General features: G+C 45.3%; 1 pseudogene; it reads left to right on the top strand.

Annotated features, from left to right (window-relative positions):
* The first annotated feature begins 4040 nt into the window (after positions 1-4040).
* On the top strand, positions 4041-19131 carry Rpl7-ps12 (ribosomal protein L7, pseudogene 12; annotated as a pseudogene).
* Positions 19132-21090: the final 1959 nt, after the last annotated feature.

Here is a 21090-nt window from a genome sequence, read left to right as displayed (position 1 = left end):
AGAGTCTCAGAGTGTTCCTGTCCCTTCAGCCTGCCCCTGCGACTCAGGAAATTCATGACTGAAATAAATCCAGGCATGAACTGGCCAGCTCAGCAGTGCCAGAGAAAGCGTGTCAATGTAGTGAGGCGGGTAATTCTTCACTCCCACAGAGCGAGGGATGTGACAGGGGGTGACACTCAGAGCCCCGGGGCCGATTCCTACAGGATGGGCATGAGGCCTCCCTAATGTGGGGGCTCTGGGATGCCGGGGGGTTTGGAAGACTACAGTGGAATGCAAGCCATCTTCCACAGGAGACAAAGTCCTTAGAAACTCATGAGCTGACTCAAGAGGTGGACGGAGTGAACCAGAACAGCTGAGCGCTTTGCCTCAGTGCAGGTTAGCCCGTCAGCACCACCCCTCAGTTCCCCGAGTGCCTCTGTGTGCTCTTGGGCAGGAGCCCCTCCCCAAGCCCTCCACTCCCGTTACGTACTGAGTAATCGTCTTATTTGTTAAAGTCAGCACCCAGTGTGTAGATTGCTCCATAAAAGATGTGTTGGTGGAGGGAATTGATTGGAAGCGTTTACAGTTATATATCCTTAGGTGATTACAAAAGGAAGCCAATTGTAATTTATTCTTGTGAGTGCTTTGGGTACACTGAAAAGTTTAAGGAGCCCGTAGGTACTGGAAAGTATAGGAAAGAGCAATTGAAACACAACCCAAGACACGGGCATAGACGGCACAGAATGGGTGAGTCCTACTGTCAACTCTGGGTGTAAGCCAATAAAACCCTGACTGCTATTGGCTCAGCCATTGGAATGCACGTGCCACTAATGGATAGCATTTCTCAAAAGTTTATTTATTTTGATTTATGTGTGTAGGAGTCTACGCGTGTTTATGTTCACCCTGTACATCCGATGCCCATGGACGCCGGAAGAAGGTGTTGGGATTCCCCAGAACTAGAGTTAAGACAGTTGTAACCTGCTCAGTGGAGGTGTTGGGAACCGCATCTGGGTCTTAAGGAAGAGCAGCTAGTGCCCTTAACCACTGAGCCATCTCCCCATTGATGGTGGCAGGAGGGGGCAGCAGAAGGAGCTTAGCCTATGTTAGCTCAATTCTGCAATCCCCAAATTGACCTGAAAACCAAAGTCTATTGATTTAAAGGCTATCTGGACACATAGAAAAAAGACGTAAGATTAATTCAGTTTAAAAGTCTAGTAGGGAGTGGGGAGGAGCTCCCGAGGCCCTGCCCTAGCTGAAGAGCTATTTGTTCCTGGAGGAGGGAGAGGCACTTTACTTTGCAGGTCAGTTGCCCATACCCTAGTGGCTGGCCCATACTCATCCACATATGGACAGCATTAATCATACTTGATGGATTATTAGTAAAAGAAAAGAGAGCACATAAGGTGGGAGGAGGGTGTGTGGGGCGACTAGTGGAGTAGGTGGGATGGGGGCAGAGTGTGTACATAAGATACATTGTAACAAGTAAACAATTTAACAAAGAAACAAATTAAACAAATAAACAAATAAAGAAAAAGTAATTTAAAAATCTCATTTCTTTATTTTCTGAGGACTTGTGGGTGCTTTCCAAGTTTCATATTGAGCTTGCTCTCTTTCTTTCTCTTTCTGTCTCTCCCTCACAGAAAGAGAGAGAAAGAAAGAGAGAGAGAGAGAGTGAGGGAGAGAGGGGAGAGGGTGAGAGAGACAGGGAGAGAAGGAGAAAGGGGGGATACACAGCAAATACAGATAGGTACATACATGGCACACACACAGATGCATACACAGCATACACATATACACAGATTCATACACATAACACATACACATACATACGCACAGATGCACACAGATGCATAGACAGCATGCACACACAGATTTATACACAGAACACACAAATACACACAGAGATGCATAGACAGCATGCACATACAGATTCATACATAGAGCACACATACATACACACACACGCAGAGAACACAGAGAGAACACACACACATACACACAGATACACACATATAGATGCACAAACACAGATGCATGCACATACACACACAGATGTACACACAGATACAAACAGATGCACAGACACATATGTGTATACACACACAGAGAGATGCATACAGATACATACACAGATGCACACAACATAGATACACACACACACACACACACACACACACACACACACACTTGATTTGTTCCCAGAGTTGAATAAATTAAGGGCATGAACAATGACCTGGCTTGCCCTCACGCCTCACATCATCTCGTTGTTTCTGTGACTTGACATTTTGTCCATACAATGGCATAGGTTACTTTTCTATGCACAAGCCCACATAGCTTAGGATTAAGATTAGAGGAATCTAGAGACTATCTGATAAAAGATACAACCCAATGGCATGGGAACATCAACCTCCCCCACAATAACTGCCAAAACCCAGTGAAGAAGAAGCTGTACATGAAAGACTGGTGCCTGTGTTTTCTTGGGACATGTCTAGATTTTCATGAGGAATCAGGAAACGACTGTGTGGCAGAGTAGAGGAGCTGTGCTATAGATTGACTTGGGGACAAAGATTAAACTCAGGTATACAGAAAGGTCACAGTGACAGGAGCTGGGGGAGGGAGAATTCCAAAGAGATGAGGGAAGGAAGAGGGCTAGATACTTGGAGTAGTTTTATAAAATGGAAAGTTATGGAGCAGGCATGGGGTAAGGACCTGGAGGAGAGGAAAGGGCATCCAACCAAAGCCTCTGTCTCATGTTGGGCGCCATTTAATGAAGTAAGCCAAGAGAACATATGTTGCTTAACTCTCAAGTTTTCTCCCCTTCAGAAGAGGGGAGGCTGTGATGTCTTCTGGTCCCTGGTGGGAGTGTGTGACCATGGGCAATCTCTTCCACGAGGTCCTTGTCTACACAAACATCTGGATGGTACAATGTAATTGATAATCCATAGGTCCCCGTGAAGGGAGTCAGTGATGGAGACAGAGAGCCATGGCTGGAGAACACATATTTATTTCTATGTGGTCAGAGCCTTTGAAGAATTGAGACCAGGTGACTCCAGGTACCATGTCTTTGTGTCCTTGAATGTCCAAGATGCCAATTATGGCTAATTTCATGTCTTCCTCCAAGAGCAAAGAGCAGTGCTGCACTTACCAGGCCATGGGGCAGTGCCGCCATACTCGTCATGCCATGATTCCTGTATCCTGCTCCTGCCAAACCATCACAGCTTTCCCTGCCTCTGCAGCTCCCAAGGCTGTTTAGTCAATGGCTTCAAACAATTCTCTCAAGGTCAGACTAACAGGAGAATGCCCCAAGTGCAGGTTCACCAGGCGTAAGTGAGAAAATGAGAATTCGTTTTTTTTTTTTTTTTTTCTGGTTATGGGTAATCTGTTAATGGGAATTTTACTCTTTTAGCATAGAGCGTGGTTCACAGAAGGTACTATTGGTATAGATTAGACAGATGATTGATCGATGATACATTGATTGATAGATAAATGAATAGAGAGACTGATCTAGATGGTACATGATGATAGATATAAATAGGGTGATTAAGGGCTGGGGAGATAGGAAGATGATAAACGGTAGATTGATAGACGGACTGATAGCACTATGAACAGATGATGTATAGACATAAGAATGGATATGACAGATGAACAGATGGGTAGATATATGATAGATTTGCTGAGTAAGAGAAATGAATGCACACCACTTGTCAGTTTGGCAGTTCATGAAAGACAGAGACTCTTGTACAAAGTGGTCACCTCAGAGAACATTAGAGGTGGGTACTTGCAAAACACTTGAGTGTATATCAGGAAACCTACCTGTTGTCCTGGCCTTTCTCATACTCAGAATCTTTGGAGGAGGTGGGGAAAGGACAGGGTATACTCCAACAATTTCTCACTTCGTAGTTGTCAAGGACTTGTCCCAGGAGCTGGGCTATTCATAGGAGAAGCACTTGGCAGACGTGAGAGCAATATCCTCAGTTCAGGTCTTCCTGGGGCCCACCGAGCCACAGCCCATTGCTCTGACTAGTACAGTACAATCAGGGAGCTGGGCAGTGGAAATAACCATGACAGTGGAACACGACGAACTGTCAGAGAACAGGAGTGACCATGGAGGCCCCACCATCACCATCCAAGTGCCTGTCAATGCCTGGCATCCTGACCCGAGTGAGGGTCAGTGGATTGGTTCAGACAGGATGGGTTCTGGTGCTCAGTGGGGCCTGTCAGCGGAAACCCAGAGGTTAAGATGGTGACATTCGAAAATAGGGCCATGACAAGTGCAGTCAGAGAAAGACAAGGAGAGGAGGAGCATGCGGGAGCCGCTGAGAGTCAGGGGGAGACCATCCCGTGGGGCCTTCTAGAGAGGAAGCGGGCCCTCTTCTGTTACAGATCAACCCTCTGTCACTGGGCTGCCCACGAGATTTCAACCAGATAAATGTCCCTTTGGGAAGCTGGAATGCTTTGGCAGACAATTTTAGGCCTTGATTTGATTGATAAATCCTTTGTGACAGGAGGGGATGAAAGAGACCCCCAGTTCGGTACATATAAATAAGAAATTAGCCGGCGAAGTCGTCAAAGATAATTAACTTTCCCGTTCTGTGGGCCTATTCAGGCTGACATCCTGAAATTATTTAGAAATGCACATGTCAACGCTCTGACAGAATTTGGGGCTGATCAGATAAACAGATCTGGAGCTGCTTGATTGTAAAATGATGTAAGCGCTTAGCTGGTGTTTTACCACAGGACCTGGCAGGAGTCTGCTCACTGCCGCAGGACCTAGGGGGTGGTGGTGGGGCTGGTGTGGGGAGGGGGTGGCGGACTTTCAAGGCATCACACATTGATTTCTTCCTCCTCACCCCTCCTCCCCCCACCTCTCTTTTCAAAAAATCTCTCAATGAGCTGAGGTGTACCTAGTCCTCAGTTTAACTGTGATCTACCTCAATATTCCTACGCTGGGATCAGCCCCCAATAGGAAGTGGTATATTCTGAGGAAGCCCACTGTCGCGGTGTTCTCTGCTCAGGCAAGCCCTGTTTCGATAAGAGGACTGTGGTTTGCAGACACATCCAGGGTCACTACGGTGGGCGGCTGTTTCTTCCTATACTTGGGGAAAATCCTGTACCTGGCACACTGCTCATAGATGAGAGAGACTTTTCTCTCTGTCAATTCCATCTTCTTTCTAGAAACTTCTCCTTCATTAGAAGATGTGTCTGGATGCATATTTTCTCCAAAATAAGACAGCCTTCCCTCAGGTCGTCTGACAATGACCTGCTGCGTGACAGATGCTGGGTTGACTATGGTGGTCTGTAATAGGCTGATTTTAATCTCCATTTAATACAAGGCACATCTTTCTCAAATGGCCAATGAGAAAACAGATAGCCAGAAAAGGAAGTAACTGTTAGAGGTGACACAGATATCTATGAGGCGGGAGCTGTGGTTGAACTTGGTCTTGACTGTGACCCCTATCCTCACCCCTACCTCTAACCCCACTTCCCAGCACTACATCCACAGGAGAAGAAGCCAATTCCTAGATAGAAGGGAGCTTGAGAAATTCTTAGTTCGTGCTTCAGCAGGCTGGAGCCCATGAGCTAGCTAGAGCTCACTGCTACTTTTGAGGAGCTTGTGAGGTAAGAGTGGAGGTTCTTACACTTGGGAATGCCTGGGGAGGGAGGAGAATAGAGAGAAATGGAAACTGAGCTGCGTGGAAGCTACATGAAGCTCTAAGCCAGGTGCACACAAATAAAGCTTTATCAGAACACAACCTGGCCAGGTGATCTATGTGTTGTTGGCAGCTGTTCCTGCCCCGCCCTGGCAGGGTGGCAAATCATGGCAGGGACCAGCCTCCTTTAAAGCCGAACAGTGTTACCTTCTGGGAATGCCAGTAGCCTAGGGGACAACTTGCAATAGACCTTACCTAGTGTGCTCTACCAACCACTGATGGTGGGAGCTGTCAATATCCTGGCCCACATTCAAGGAAGCAGACTCGGAGAGTCCCAGGAAATTCTTCCTACTTAGGCAGAGCTGGGGTCACAGCCACACCTGCCTGACTACACACTGAACACAAGGGCTCTGAAAATTCTCATGGCGTAGCCACGTAGCTATGATTCTATATTTCCTGCCTGTTGCCTTTCTGGGTGAGATTCTAGGAACATAGTGGAGATCACCACCTACCTGCCAGCCTCCTGAAACCATGAGCTTCCTTATGTGGGAAAGAGAGCTTTGCCCTAAATATCTACTTTACCCCATACACACCAACATACAAGGAACACTGTGGAAGAGGAGGCAAAATGAATGTAAGAGCGATCGAGGATCGGAAGGAGTTCTGTGAAGCACTGTCTTCTGGATAGGACCTGGCTAACGTGATTATGAACTCAAAACAACTGTGGACCTCTGTGCAGGACCAGTACAAAATGAAGCCAGCCAAGATGTAGTAGGCACAGGTGGCATAGATGATCTCCAGGCCCCACCCATTTAGGCAAGGAGTTGTTGGGAGTGGATAACTGCAGAGGGGGCAGGGTGGAGGTCCAGGCCCCACCCATTTAGGGGAGGAGCTATCGGGAGTAGATAACTGCTAGGGGTGGGGATGCAGAGGAGAATAGTGGCACACCCACACTCCAGTGGTTGGCCCCACACCAGCAAGTATGGACAATACTAATGAGTCTTAGTGAGTTATCAAAAACAAAAACGAAAAAAGAAACACCCAAAAACAAACAAACAAAAAACCCGACTGTATTTAGAGGTGGAGCTTCTTGGGGGAAAATGTAGGAGTTGAAGGATAGAAAAGAGGGGGTATATACGATCATATTTCTATGCTTACCTGTATAAAATTCTCAAAATTTGTGGAAAAATTGATTTAAAGAAAGGAGACAGCAAGCTTGCACGACTGGATATGAGGCAAATGCCCTCCCACACCGCCGTGTTCCAAACTCCCAGGTTTTGTGCCACACTTCAGGCTGGGGGCAGGGGCGTCCACTTCAGGCTGGGCTCAGGTTTTCCCCAGCACGCCATTACAATGCCCTTCTTGCCTTTCCTCCTCCTGGTTGTTGAGGACCTGGATCTCTTCAGAAGGGAAAAAGCCCTGCCTGCATTTTATTAGCATCATGACCGTTTGCAAATTAATTTGGACGGTAATATAATTTTCCTCTTGTACAGAGCTCAGTTCCGATTACTGTCATGCCCCCGAAGTGCCAGCTTCCACGCAAACCCTTGTTATGGGAAATTAAGATACATCCCTCCCTCACCCAAATAAAACAAACACGTGACTGGGGGGCACATTCGAATAGAAAAGTCATTAATCCGAAGACTATCATTATTTGAATGGAGCTTGAGAGGGGAAACTCAATCGAGGGCTTGAATGTGGACGTCAAATTGCGAAGGCTGTTCTCACCCATCGCTGATTTTAAATGGCTCTTTGTAGAGGATAATTTGGGCCATAAACCTTGTTAATGTGATATTGGCTGTTTCAAAGTCATGTTTCATCCCAAGCAACAGTCATACATTGAGGGTCTCAACATGTGGAGCTGTGCCTCCATCTGCTGCCCTGACTCTCCCTTCAGTGGGGGTCACGTGACTTTATGTGGCGGGCGAGGGCATCGTGTACTACTCAGGAGGCCACTGAAGTGCAAGCCAAAAAGTTAGCTGCTGTGCTGTGTGTGTGTGTCACATGTGGGTGCCCTCTCTGTGCCCTCACTGCTGTGTCACAGGTGTGTTTAATGGACCTGCACGAATAGCCCCTTATTTTTAATGGCAAACCGTGTACCGGAGCTTTTTTTTTTTTTTTTTTTTTTTTTTTTTTTCAATAGTTAAATCTCGACTGCACATGCCACTGAAGCTCAGCTCTTTGACATGCAAGCCTACCTTCTTTCCAGCTGTGAGCCCCCTTATGATTCTCATGGGTGCCCACTGTCAGCAACTCACCGGAAGCGTGAAAAGGCCCCACCTGAGGGGCGAGCAGAGATCTATTCTCTTCTCGTTCTAGCAACAGTTCTAGTTGCCCCTAGTGGCCATGGCCTTGAAAACCTGCTTCTTCCCTAGTTTCTATCTTTCCCCCTATCTTATTTTTTCTGTATTCTCAATTTTGTGGGTACATCTAATACTCATTTTGTGGTCCTGTGGTGGAAAGTCAAACCAAACAATCATATTGCCCCAGGTTCTCTTGCTCGTTCACTCACTAAATTTTTGTTTAATTATATGTTTATACATTCAATTATACATATCACATGATTTACTAATCATTAAATATTGTCAGGGGTTGGGGAGAAGAATCCTGCTGCTATGATGGACTGCACCATCAGGCTGGGAGCCCAAACCCTTCTTCTCTTAATGATTTCATTAGGTGTTTTGTTACATTGTAACATGTCCACAACTCCCCAGATTGAATTGTTTCTCATCCTTGCTTCTTTAGTTGAGAAAATGCAAAGTCAAGGACGACATTGGGTAACTGACCTAAAGCCAAGTGGGTGATGGGGGTGGGAGTGGGGGCGGGGCTTAAGCTGAGATTTGAATCTAGGTCTGTGTCGTTCCTGGATGAGGGGTCTTCAACTCAGTAACTCGAAACAGTGACTGTGCTTTGTTAAAGGCACCATGTGGAAGCTTTAATAAGCCACGAACTCCCATAAAGTAAATGCAGCACAGATCTCGTGACTCTGAAGAGAGCTGAGCTTATTAATAGCGATTTAACTCACAGTTCTCCTGCTCAATAAAGCGTCGGCACATTTTGACCACTCTCCACATTGCCATGCATCTGTCTGTATCTTCTTAAAGGTACAGTATGTGGCAAGGGGCCTTGTCAGTGGGCAGACAGTCTGCAGATACAGTGTTCTTAGGCAAAAGGAAACAAAACAAAAAAACCCAAAAAGCTCAAACAGTAAGATTGCCCCTTCCCTGCCGTGTGTCTATGGGATTTGTTTAATTAGAGTTTGCCCATCAACTGTAGATAGAGCAGTCCAGTGACCTAACCATATGCCAATGGAGAGAGGGAAGAGAGGAGAAAGAATGTGAGTGAAATTTTATCATTCATGACTCCCTACTGATTACTGACCCCTTCTTGGCTAATCTGGCTGAAGAAATCGTGGTGGAACAGCAAGCTGCCGGAAGTGAGAAGTGATAACAAGGTTAGAACCAGGCGTGTGTGGAGTGTGGGGTGTGGGTCCATTAATGCTGACATCCCGGTGGGTGGATTAAGCTAAGCAAGTCTGTTGGTAAGGATTTTGATTTTAATTTAGTCATTAAAAAAATTAAGGGGAAGGGGCAAGTTGTTCTATCTGAATTTAATGTCTTATTGCCATAGCCAATGTCCTCAGGCATGTAATAAACCACCACTGAGCATCTTCTACGTGCCAGACATGGGGGATGCCACCGTGAAGATGTCACCGAAGGTTTCTACTTCCGGGAAGCTTCTGTCCACCAGTGAGGATTTCAAGGAACCAACTGACACCCCCCCCCCAGTATCATATACTCGATTGTGTGTTATGGCAATGGTGGAATAAGAGAGGGTGGAGGAGGGGAAAAGGGTAGGTCACATTCAGCAGAGATGTGAGCATCATGCTGGGGGCTGGGGGAGGGGCATGGAGATTTGCACCCATGGAGACTTCCAGATGCAAAATTCCAAAGCAAGAGTCAGTTAAGCATCTGTAGGGATAGAAACAATGTCAGTAACTAGGGCTGAGGAATGGAGAGAAGGGAGGTAGAGACGATGGGGGTGGGGCAAGGAGTGGGAAATCCTTGCACTGAATTGTATTGGAAGCCTTTGAAACATTTTCACCAGATTAAAAATGAGTGGATGCTTTTTTTCAAAAGATTTTTTAATTTTCATTTTACATGGAAGGGTGCTTTTCCTGCATGTATGGGAGTTCATCATGTGCATGCAATGCCTGTGGAGGCCAGAAGAGGGCGTAAGATCCTCAGGGATTGGAGTTACATGTGCTTGTGAGCTGTCATATGGGAGCTGGGAACTGAAGCTGGGTCCCCTCCAGGAACAACACAGTTTCTTACCACAAAGCCATCCCTCTAGACCCTAGATACTCAAAATTTGAGAGTTCACCCTGGCTCTTTGAGAGAGAAAGAGAGAGGAGAGAGAGAGAGAGAGAGAGAGAGGGAGAGAGAGAGAGAGAGAGAGAGAGAGAGAGAGAGAGAGAGAGAGAGAAAACAGAGCTCCGTGGCAGCAAGAACTTCCGCAGCTGTCAGGACGCACCCCCGTGGCTGTATTGCTGGTCACCTGGTGAGGAGTAGAGAAAAGCTTGGGACCTGGGAAGTTACCAGAATGACACATGTTCAGTGGTGCCATTTCCAGGGACAAACATCGCTAAGGGAGAAACTGTTTTAAAAGCATATTTGAGAGCTGGGCACAGTGGCACACATCTGTAATCCTAACACACAGAGGGCTGAGGCAGGAGGATTGTGTTTCAAAGTCAGCCTGAGCTACCAGAGAAGGTCCTGTTTGGAAAAGCCCCCAAACGAAAGGAAAACTAACAAGAACTGAGCTGTGTCTGGTGATGTATTGTAGACATACAGGCGTAAACACCTTGGGGAGAATTCTCTGAATCATTCCAGACCAGATACTGCTCTGTTCCAGGAGTTTAAAGACCTTCACATTAGTTAAACCATGCTCTGCCATGGCAAGATCCAGCTACTTGTGTAAATGCAATGCTTGATTTTTAGGTCTTCCCGCAGTTTAAAGAAAATACATGTTTTTTTCTTCCATGTGATAAACTTGTTTTTCCCCTTTGGTTTCTATGACCTGAAGTCTTACACTCTAGGCCAGCCTGACCTAGAACTCACAAACTCACACAACGTAGTTCATGTTGGTTTTACACTTGCAGCAATCCTTCTGAGTTGAGCAATATATATATATATATATATATATATATATGTATATATATATATATATATATATATATATATATATATATGAGACAATGTCCAAGAACATCCAATATTTTTTTTACAAACAGTTACACTGCAGAATTGGGAGAGAGAGAGAGAGAGAGAGAGAGAGAGAGAGAGAGAGGAGTGAGGAAAGGAAAGAAGAAGCAAGACGGGGGAGGAGGTGGTAAGGATGGGGGAATCTTATATTTTTGTCTTGCTTCCAGGCCCTCCACACCCATATTTGCTATGCACGTCACACAGAGCATAGATAGATCCAGTCGGTTTTATTAAAGTTCAGTTGGCGTCTGTTCTAATTAGCTAGGACATAAGTATTGTCAACATGTTGCATCCTAGTTATCCGGACGGAAAGCCTTGATTGGGGAATGACCTACCTATGAATTGTCTTTGGACATGTCTGTAAGGGAATGTCTTGATTATTATCTGATGCAGGAGAATCCAGTCCACTGTGGGCAGCACCTGAGCTATACATGGTGCTCGCTAAGCACGAGCCTGTTAGCCAGCAAACAAGCAACATGGTTTCTGCTGCAAGTTCCTACTTGAGCTCCTGTCTTGATTTTCCTCAGTGATGGCCTGTAACTTACAAGCTGGTGGCTATCTTCAGCATCATTCCTTATAGGGCATGCTATACTTTTTGATTTCTAACCATTGCATATGCATCCTAGGACACAAGAAATTTAGGACATCCCCCTTTTTCAAAGTGGCCATTTGTTTTGAGATTGTGCCATCCACTTCTGTTGATAGCCCGTTTTGTTTTTTTCCCAATATGGTTGCACGTAGCTGCACCAGAGGCTTGAAATGGTTTTGTTAGCACAGTAACATTTACTAAGAAAAAGAGAGCAGGTGTAGGCAAGCATCTCACAGCCTTGCCTCAGTCCTAGCATGCTTATGTCCACAAGACATAGAAGGGGATGACTAGGACCTGTTACTATTTTTTGTTCTAATACTTTTTGGTTCTCCTATTCTCAGTTCTACTGTTTGCTTCAGTTGAAAAAAAAATTGATAGCATTGCAGACGCACTCTTTGGGCTACTTTCTTTTCCCCTGTTGAATGCTAGAACAATTCTCTGTGTTCTGCAAAAAAATATTGTGGAGCAAAAGAGTAGAAAAGAGGTGGTGTTGAAACCCTTATGTCAACCTTTCAATGCAGTCTCCACTGCCTTCCTTCAATCACCAGGTTTTTTTTTTTTTTAATAGCTAGGAAGAAAAGTGCCATGAGATGTTTACATCTGATGATACACAGAAAACCTGAGTAGGTTCCTCAGGGTGCTCACTGTCCTAAATGGCTGAGGCTATAGCGACCTGTGTTCTTACTTATGTCTGTGGAGAAGGATTTAACCACAGAGGAGGAAAAGGCAAAGTTGGGAAAGAGTAGCTTTACTTTTAGCATCCATTTAAAAATATGTTTATTCATGCATGTGTCACGGCCTTGGAATAGCCACTTGCTGTAGCCTAAAGTGCATGCCCTGGAAATGCTCTGTCTTAGTCAGGGTTTCTATTCTTGCACAAACACCATGACCAAGAAGCAAGTTGGAGAGGAAAGGGTTTATTCAGCTTACACCTCCACATTGCTGTTCATCACCAAAGGAAGTGAAGACTGGAACTCACACAGGGCAGGAAGCAGGAGCTGATGCAGAGGCCATGGAGGGATGTTACTTACTGGCTTGCTTCCCCTGGATTTCTCAGCTTGCTCTCTTATAGAACCTAAGACTACCAGTCCAGGGATGGCACCACCCACAATGGGCTGGGTCCTTCCCCCTTGATCACTAGTTGAGAAAATGCCTTACAGCTGGGTCTCATGGAGGCATTTCCTCAAGGGACGCTCCTTTCTCTGTGATAACTCCAGCTTGTGTCAGGTTGACACACAAAACTAGTCAGTACATGCTCCTATATTGAAATAATAATTCTTCCGGGAATGGCAGGAAGTAAGGTCTTTGACAGAGAGGGTAGGCTTTATCATCCTGAATTACATTTATGGTTTGTTTCTTAAAAAGGGCTGAAGAGATGGCTTAGTTATTAAGAACATTTAGTGCTCTTGCATAGGACTACAGTTTGGTTCCCAACACTCACATGGTGTCTTACAACATTTCTGTAACTCCAGTTCCAGGGAATATGGTCCATCCTCTCTTCAGAAGAACTCTGGAGTTGACGTTCTTTGTTCATATTATCTATTAGTCATCAACCATTTATCTAACTATGTATTTATCATCAATATCTAACTACCTGTCTGTCTTTCGCCCACCTAGTTTTCTGCCTGTATATCTTCTGTCATTCTGTCTATCTGATAATCTATCATCATCTGGCTGGCTGGCTATGACCCATCTTCCCTTTTCCATTTTGCATCCATAATGAACAACTATCTTATTAGAGGCAGAATTACACTTCCCAGAGATGACCTGATGTTGGTTGTACTAAAAATCAACTAAAACTATATTGCTATGACTACAGACAGGACATGTGCCCAGAGGACACATTGCAGCAAAGATTTACAATATTGATGTGATCTCTCAAGTAATCGTGGAGAATACACATCTGAGATTACATTAATGATGTCAAAGTGGCGTTGAATTCATTTCTTCACACATTTACATACTATCTAATTTTCTCTGTGTTACATTATTTTACACAAGAAAGTAATCAAGCATGAAAAAAAAATCAATAGCCAAAGTCATCCAACAGAGCTGGGGCTGGTCCCAAAGTCTGAGCGAGACCAGCTTCAGACATCAACAGTTGAGGCGTGATGAACCCTAACTCTGTCAAAAACTATGAACCTGCTCCCATAAACATACTCATTTACATGTCACTGGATGCATGTACAGAGTGTGAGTGGCAAACTACAGCTTGTAAGTGAAGGCTACTTCCTGGCATGTGTTTTATAAATAAATTATAGAGCCACAGGTATTCCTTTGCATGTTGCCTATGACTATTTTCTTGTCCAAGACATGATACTTACTTTATGGACCTGCCTCAACTATTTCTTCTCTGGACCTTTGTAAGAAACATTTACCAGAATGTATTAGCCCAGGCTGTTGAGGTCAGAAGCCCAGGGAAGATTTTGAAGGAGCACAGTGAACCTGTGAGTCCTGCTTTGGGGCTGAGAACTCTGGATGCTCGATGGAGCAGTGGAAAGGACGAGAGGTGAGGAGAAATTTCAAAAATAGATCAGGGGGAGTTGGCTGAGGTACAGTGGGAACAGAAAGATAGGAGGATGCTGTGTCATTCTGGTTCAGCTCCACTTCTCAGTATGACCCCGATCCCTGAACAAAAGTCCCAGTGGTTAGTATCGAACTTGACCCCATGTGCACTTAACTACATGTGACTGGATTTTACTCAGACACTGCTGGATGAGCCCTTTAAGGCTCATGGTTGGTCATGTGCTGGGCTCTGGTCAGGAGTATTCACTTGTCTGCTTCTGCTTTGTGAAGTGCTGGCTTTTCAAAAGATCTAAACCTTCAAATAGAAAGAAACAAAATTTAAAAAAAAAAAAACAGAGTGAGCCAGAGAGCAGGGGCTTATTGTTGGCCTTCAAATAATCACTGTATTTGAAATGAGCGGACTTGACAGTTGTGTGTCAGACAAAATGAAGACGCAGCAGGATCTGGCCACGCAACTCCTTTGGCCAGTGCACTGGCTATTGAACACAGCACTGGCAGCTCACTAGAAAAGAAAGAGAAGGGTAGCGTGCACCCTCACATCTGTTCCACCCAGATGCCCTCTCTTCCTACTTACAATGTCAGGGTATAATGGATGCGTTTGGAGACAAGGCATTGGATGCAAACGATTATGGTTGGGATAAGAAAAATACCCCTGCCAGGCCCATTCATGGTGTGCTTAGTCCCAGTTGCTGGTGCTGTTTTCAAAGGTTTGTGAAAACTTTAGAAGATGGTGCCTGACCATGAAGTAGGCCACTAGTAGGCTTGTCCTCGGGGACTGTATCCTTTTGAACAACACTTTAAAAAATGTTAGTGTGGGTTGGGGATTTAGCTTAGTGGTAGAGCGCTTGCCTAGCAAGCACAAGGCCCTGGGTTCGGTCCCCAGCTCCGAAAAAAAGAAAAAAGAAAAAAATGTTAGTGTGTGTGTGTGTGTGTGTGTGTGTGTGTGTGTGTGTGTGTGTGTGTGTATGTCTGCATGTTTGCCTGTAGAGGATGTAAGATGGTAAGATGGTGACAGATTTCTTGTAGCTGGAGTTTCAGGCTACTGTGAACTGCCCAGTGTGACTGCAGGTGCTTTTAAATGCTGACACATCTCTTTTGTCCCATGAACAAACCAGATCTTACCTTGGGCTCCTTTCTCTCCCCTTCTCTCTGATTCCTGTTCCTTTAGAAATGAAGGACAGTCTATGCCGTGTGCCCTTGTTGCCATGTTGTTCTGACCAAGCACATGGGGACAAGCAACCATGGACAGTGCCCTCCGAAAACGATGAGCTAAAAATAAGCATTTCCTCTCTTTAGATTATCCTCAAGTGTTTGGACCAAATGATACTGAGGTGAGGAGAAATAATAATGACTTGTGAACGAGAGATCCTTGAGAAAGAATTGAGGGGTGAGCATACACTGGCAGGTGGGGTGATACCTATATAACTAGGAGGATCCAGTGGTATACAAGGTGATGTAATCCTCCTGGTGTTGGTGGTCAGATTAACACTGCCATAGTCTGCAGGACCAAACACAACCACCTTCTCAACATAGCTGAATTGTCCTGTCAAAGTCATCGGGAAGACCTTAGTTAAGAGGGCATTCTAGCTATCATCACCACAGCAGAGCAGCCAGCCACTCTGAGAGACATGAGAGCAGTTCCAGGATTGAGGAAGGCTAAGGGTCGAATGTGTGAAGCCTGTAAGTGTAGCTGCCTTCCTGGGTTTATTTGGATCAAAGGCACATTGTGATAAGGTGCAGTGAGTGGGGAAGCTTTGTCTGGTCAAGGTGAGTTGCAGGGTGAGAAGGAACGCTGATTTGCAAAGTGCCTGGGCTATGTTCAAGGACACTGGCATCTCCTGGTGTTGAGCAGGAAGTGAAGAGACAGGGCTGTTGATGAAGCAGTGCTAGGGAAATTGGAGCCTCTGTGCCTTGTTGCAGAGAACATCACATGGCACAGCCACCCTGGGGAACAGGTTGAGGGTGTCCCAGAAGAGAAGTAAAACACCATCATGTGACTCCATGATGCCCAGCATATTCAGAATATTGGGACTTAAGCAAGCATGCCTTCACAGTGGTACTATTGGCTGTCTGCAACTAGAGGATGAAAACGCCCTAACGTTCCATTTGTGAATGAATGTAGAAACAAATGGTGGTCCCCCCATGCTAGGAGAGATAAAAGACTGAAGCACACTATAATGCCAATACATCCCCAAACCATGCTGAGGGAAAGGAGTTAGTTACAAAGAACTGCATGCGACATGACCCCACTCTTATGAAACTTTTAGTCTAATCAGATGTAACCAAAATGGCAGCAATTAGAGTGGTGGTTGCCAAGGGAGGAGAGATCGGTTTGGGAGGGATCCAGTGTTTTACTTTGGAATAGCGGGCATGTATTAGAACCAGATCGGGCGCGGGGGGGGGGGGGGTTGGTTGTTAAACAGGGAATGTACCTAACAGCAGTTGACTTAAAAACTAGCAATTTGATGTCTTGTGAAACTTGGCTTAATAATTCATGCCAAAGAGGAAGGGTGATTAGAAAGGGGGAGGAGAATGAAGGGAGAAAGAGGGGGAGGTAGATTATAAGGAGGATGAGGAGGAAGAGGATGAGGAGGAAGAGGATGAGGAGGAGGAGAAGGAGGAAGAAGGGAGTGAGGAGGAGGGGGAGGGAAGAGGACAGAGTAGATTGCTCTAGAAGGTACCCACTTCTTCCATTCTGAACATTATTCCCATCCTAACAGCTGCCTGGGACTCTTGTACTTAACTATTATTTTAAACTTTCTGTTTTTCACTCTTCGTGTCTTGCTACTACATGACACTGATGTCTCCCAAAATCTCTTTAATCTACACCTTTTTTTCTTCAGCCATTTTGAACCCAGACTTGGAGATCTCTTTTCTATTCCTCCTCAATTCTTACCCATCTTCTACCTCACTGCCAGATACATCTCCCTAAGACATTTCTTGCTGTCCATCATCATGGTCAAGTCCTGCCTCCATTTACATTAGCTCCTGAACGTAATGTGATAAACTGGAGAGGACTGTGGACTTGGGTGAAGGTTCTGAGCCATCTGGACACTAGTATATATGCTTGGCCACCTCTCAAGTGTGTTCATAAAAGAGAAATGGTTTTATTTTGCCTTTGGCAAGGACACATAGTCCTGTTGAAATCTAGCTCAGAGTACTTAAGAACTTTACTGCCATTCTGAGTGTTGGTGTAATTGTGTATTGATAATGTGGTTGGTTTGGCCACATAGGAGGATATGTGGTTTGGAGACAAGTGTCAGGTTCACCCCTTGATGGACAAAGGCTCCCTTTAAGAAGATGGTACTCTTATTACTACCTTTTTAGTCTCATTCAGTTGCTGGACCAAATACCAAGACCAAAACCAACTGTGTGGAGAAAAACATTTACTTGGGATTTACTTCAAGTTCACAGTCCATCACTGAGAAAGAAGTCATGGCAGGAGCTTGAATCAGAAACCATGGAGGAATGCTGCTTGCTCTCTGCCTCACTCACTGGATCATGCTCATCTTGCTTCCTTACTGAATGCAGGACCACCTGCCTAGGGAATGGTGCCACCCACAGTGGACTGGGCCCTCCTATGTCAATTAATAATCAAGACAATTCCTGAAAGACATACCCTTAGGTCAATCTAATATGAGCAACTCTTCAATGTTGGCTTCCCTCTCAGATGATTCTAGGTCATGTCAAGTTGACACTTAAAACTAGACAGAACAATGCTTGAATCTGAAACTCAGCCCCAGGGGTTCCTGCCACCATATATTGAGCAGAAAGGCTCATTAGCACCAGGTAGAAGGAGCTGTTCTAAGCTGCACTGAGCCAAGATGGGACACCTGTCACTTTTCCTGACTCTGGTAGTGTTTTGCATGGATTAGATTTTGACATTAGTAGGATGGGTGCTAAGTCCTGCAGTATACTGTGTGTACATTTTCTTTATGCATTTGCTCATTCCAGTGTTGCCTCTCCACCATGTGCAAGGTGATGTACTAAGTTCTAAAGAAGTACATGATCATGTTTACACTTGACATTTTACCCTCCAATCAGAAGTTAAATGAGAAACATATAAGCAGTGGGACCAATCTTACCAGAGGCACCAGAAGGGACTTTGGGAGCAGTGTCAAGGATAATTCATTGTAAAAATTTACATCATGAATCTTGGTGCCATTGGTTTCCATTTGGGGAAAGTTCCTGGATACTCTTGGGCCACAGTTACCCCATCTGAAAAAGGTGAACATTGTGGTTAAACCTTGTGACCCATCCTTTTCTGGCTGGAACCACGGAGGCTATAGCAGAGAAGAAAAAGATGGTTGATGCTGCCCAGGAACCCTTAAGAAAAGCAGAGGAATTTCACAGAGTTGAAGGTGAAGCGCCCGAGGAAGAAGTTTGCCCTGAAGACACTGCGAAAGGCTAGGAGGAAGCTCATCTATGAGAAGGCAAAGCACTATCACAAGGAGTACAGACAGATGTACTGGACTGAGATTCACATGGCTTGGATGGCAAGGAAAGCTGGGAACTTCTATGTGCCCAACAGAACCAAAATTGGCCTTCGTCATCAGACTCCAAGTTATCAATGGAGTAAGCCCAAGGGTGTGCAAGGTGTTGCAGTTGCTTCGTCTTCTCGGCAGATCCTCAATGGCACCTTTGTTAAGCTCAGCAAGGCTTCAGTTAACACGCTGAGGACTGTGGAACCACACATTGCATGGGGGTGAGTTTTCTGTTTAGTGGGTTAGCTTCGTCATGAGATCAATTTAGGCGCTTAGACTATGCTCTTCCTTGATCACTTACCTTATTTTCCTGTTGCAGGTACCCCAACCTGAAGTCAGTAAATGAGCTCATCTACAAGCAAGACTATGGCAAAATCAGTAAAAAGCAGATTGCCTTGACAGATAATTCCTTGATTGCTTGATCTCTTGGTAAATTTGGCATCATCTGCATGGAGGATCTAATTCATGAGATCTATACAGTTGGGAAATGCTTCAAGGAGGCAAATAGCTTCCTATGGCCCTTCAAACTATCTTCTGCATGCGATGGAATGAAGAAAAAGACAACTCACGTTTTAGAAGGTGGAGATGATGGCAACAGGGAAGACCAGAGAGACGGGCTTATTAGACGGATGAACTGAGGTATTGCCCGTGGTATTTTTATTACCTGGTCAGTTAATAAACAGTCACAACTTGGCAAATTGAAAAAGAGAAAACAAAAAACAACAACAAAAAAAACAAAAAAACCCCAAAACAACAACAACAACACCCACTTGTGACCCATGGTGGTTTAATACAGATCTTTCAAATAACAGTGTGGCCACCTTGCACCCACAACTCACTAGGAGTCTCCTAGGGATGGGGTCCTAACATTGGATGGTTCTTGACATTCCTAGGTAATTTCCTTATGGAGTTGGGTTTGGAAATTGGCCCTGTAGCTTGGTAGTTTTGACCCAGCTGGGCTCTTGAAGAAATGCAGTTTTGACTCTTGGAACTGTCTAGGGCTAGGACTTTCTGGGGTTCTTGCATTTTAAAGGTTCATAGGTAGCTGTGTTCTCTGGGGCGTCCTAGACCCAGAGGACCTCAGGTGATGTCTGGGGAAGGTTGGGTTGATGTAACTGGAGACGGATACACTGCTTTCATCTAATGTGTAGAGGATGAGGATGCTGTCAAACACCCCATGATAGCCAGGACTGTCCCCACCATAGAACATTTTTCATTCTTCAAATGTAGAGGCTGAAGAACCCCTCTCTAAGAAGAGACCTAGGTCACTGGCCCACAGACCACAGTCAGGTCACTGGCCCACAGACCACACTACCACACTACCACACCATCAGTAATGACACAGTCTCCTCCTCTGGGTTAGCCACAGTGACCCTGGGTAAAAGGAATGAGACAAGCATAGCAGGTCACAAAGTGAGGTTTGGATGGAAATTAAAGAGAAGGTGGCTGGCCCCAGATCATGGTCACTCACCAAACGGCTGTTGGGCCATTTGTAAGGATGGAGCTTCAGGAAGGCCAGTGAGAGTCTGAGGGTACCCACTGAGTGTAGGCAGCAAAGACAAAAGAACTAAAGAAGGCAAGAGCATGAATTATTAACAAAGCCAGGCAGGGAAAGTGTGGTGCAAGCCTTTTTAAACACTGTTTGAGATCAGGATGAGGAAAAATGGGCAGGGACTTAATTGTCTCATTGACTTTTTGCCGAGGAAAACTCAGAGTCATCAAATCTACACACACAGGGCAGAGGGGGAAGTCACGTGCACCCCATGTACTCCTATGCTCAGTTCTCTCTCTCTCTCTCTCTCTCTCTCTCTCTCTCTCCCTCTCTCTCTCTTCCTCTCTCTCTCTCTCTCTCTCTCTCTCTCTCTCTCTCTCTCTCTCTCTCTCTCTCGTGTGTGTGTGTGTGTGTGTGTGTGTGTGTGTGTGTGTGTGTGTGTGTGCCCCTGTGCATGTGACCCATCTGAATACAGTTCGGTGCACATGTGTGTGCATGCATGAGAAGACCAGAGTCAATCTTTATTGTCATTCAGAACCTTTCTTCTTTGCTTTTGAGCCAGGGTCTCTCCTTGGTCTGGAGATAACCAATTAGTGTAGGCTGGCTGTCCAGTGAGTGAGATCCAGGGATTTTCCTAGCTCTGTCTCCCCAGTTCTTGGATTACAATAGGATCCCACCACACCTAGGTCTTTCAAAGTGGCTTCTGGGAAAACTCAGGTCGTCTTGATTACCCACAAGTACTGTATTGACTGAAATAGCTACCCAGGACTTTTTTTTTAGTGTTGATTTTTGATTTATAGTTCTGATGGCCTGTCCAGGGAAAGGGTTGCGATCTGGTCATCCTTAGACACCTGCCCTGAGCCACACCACTGCCTTCCTTCAGATTTCTTATTCTTCTCAGGCAAGTGGACACAGTGGACCCAATCTTTTTTCCCATGTTGTCTCCACCCAGTCCCTTCCAATCCTCCTCCATACTGTGGTCAATGGGAAATTTCTTTAATTTTCACCACTCTGGCTTTAGGGAATCCTTTCCGTGGCCTTCCTTCCTCTCTGGATAAAGGCCGAACCTCTGATCTCTGCCTTTAGTATTTATGGTTAGATGTCT

The sequence above is a fragment of the Rattus norvegicus genome, chromosome 19, assembly GCF_021556685.1.
Source record: "Rattus norvegicus strain SHRSP/BbbUtx chromosome 19, alternate assembly SHRSP_T2T, whole genome shotgun sequence".
Lineage (NCBI taxonomy): Eukaryota > Metazoa > Chordata > Mammalia > Rodentia > Muridae > Rattus > Rattus norvegicus.
This window is presented reverse-complemented; position numbering and strand designations above follow the sequence as displayed.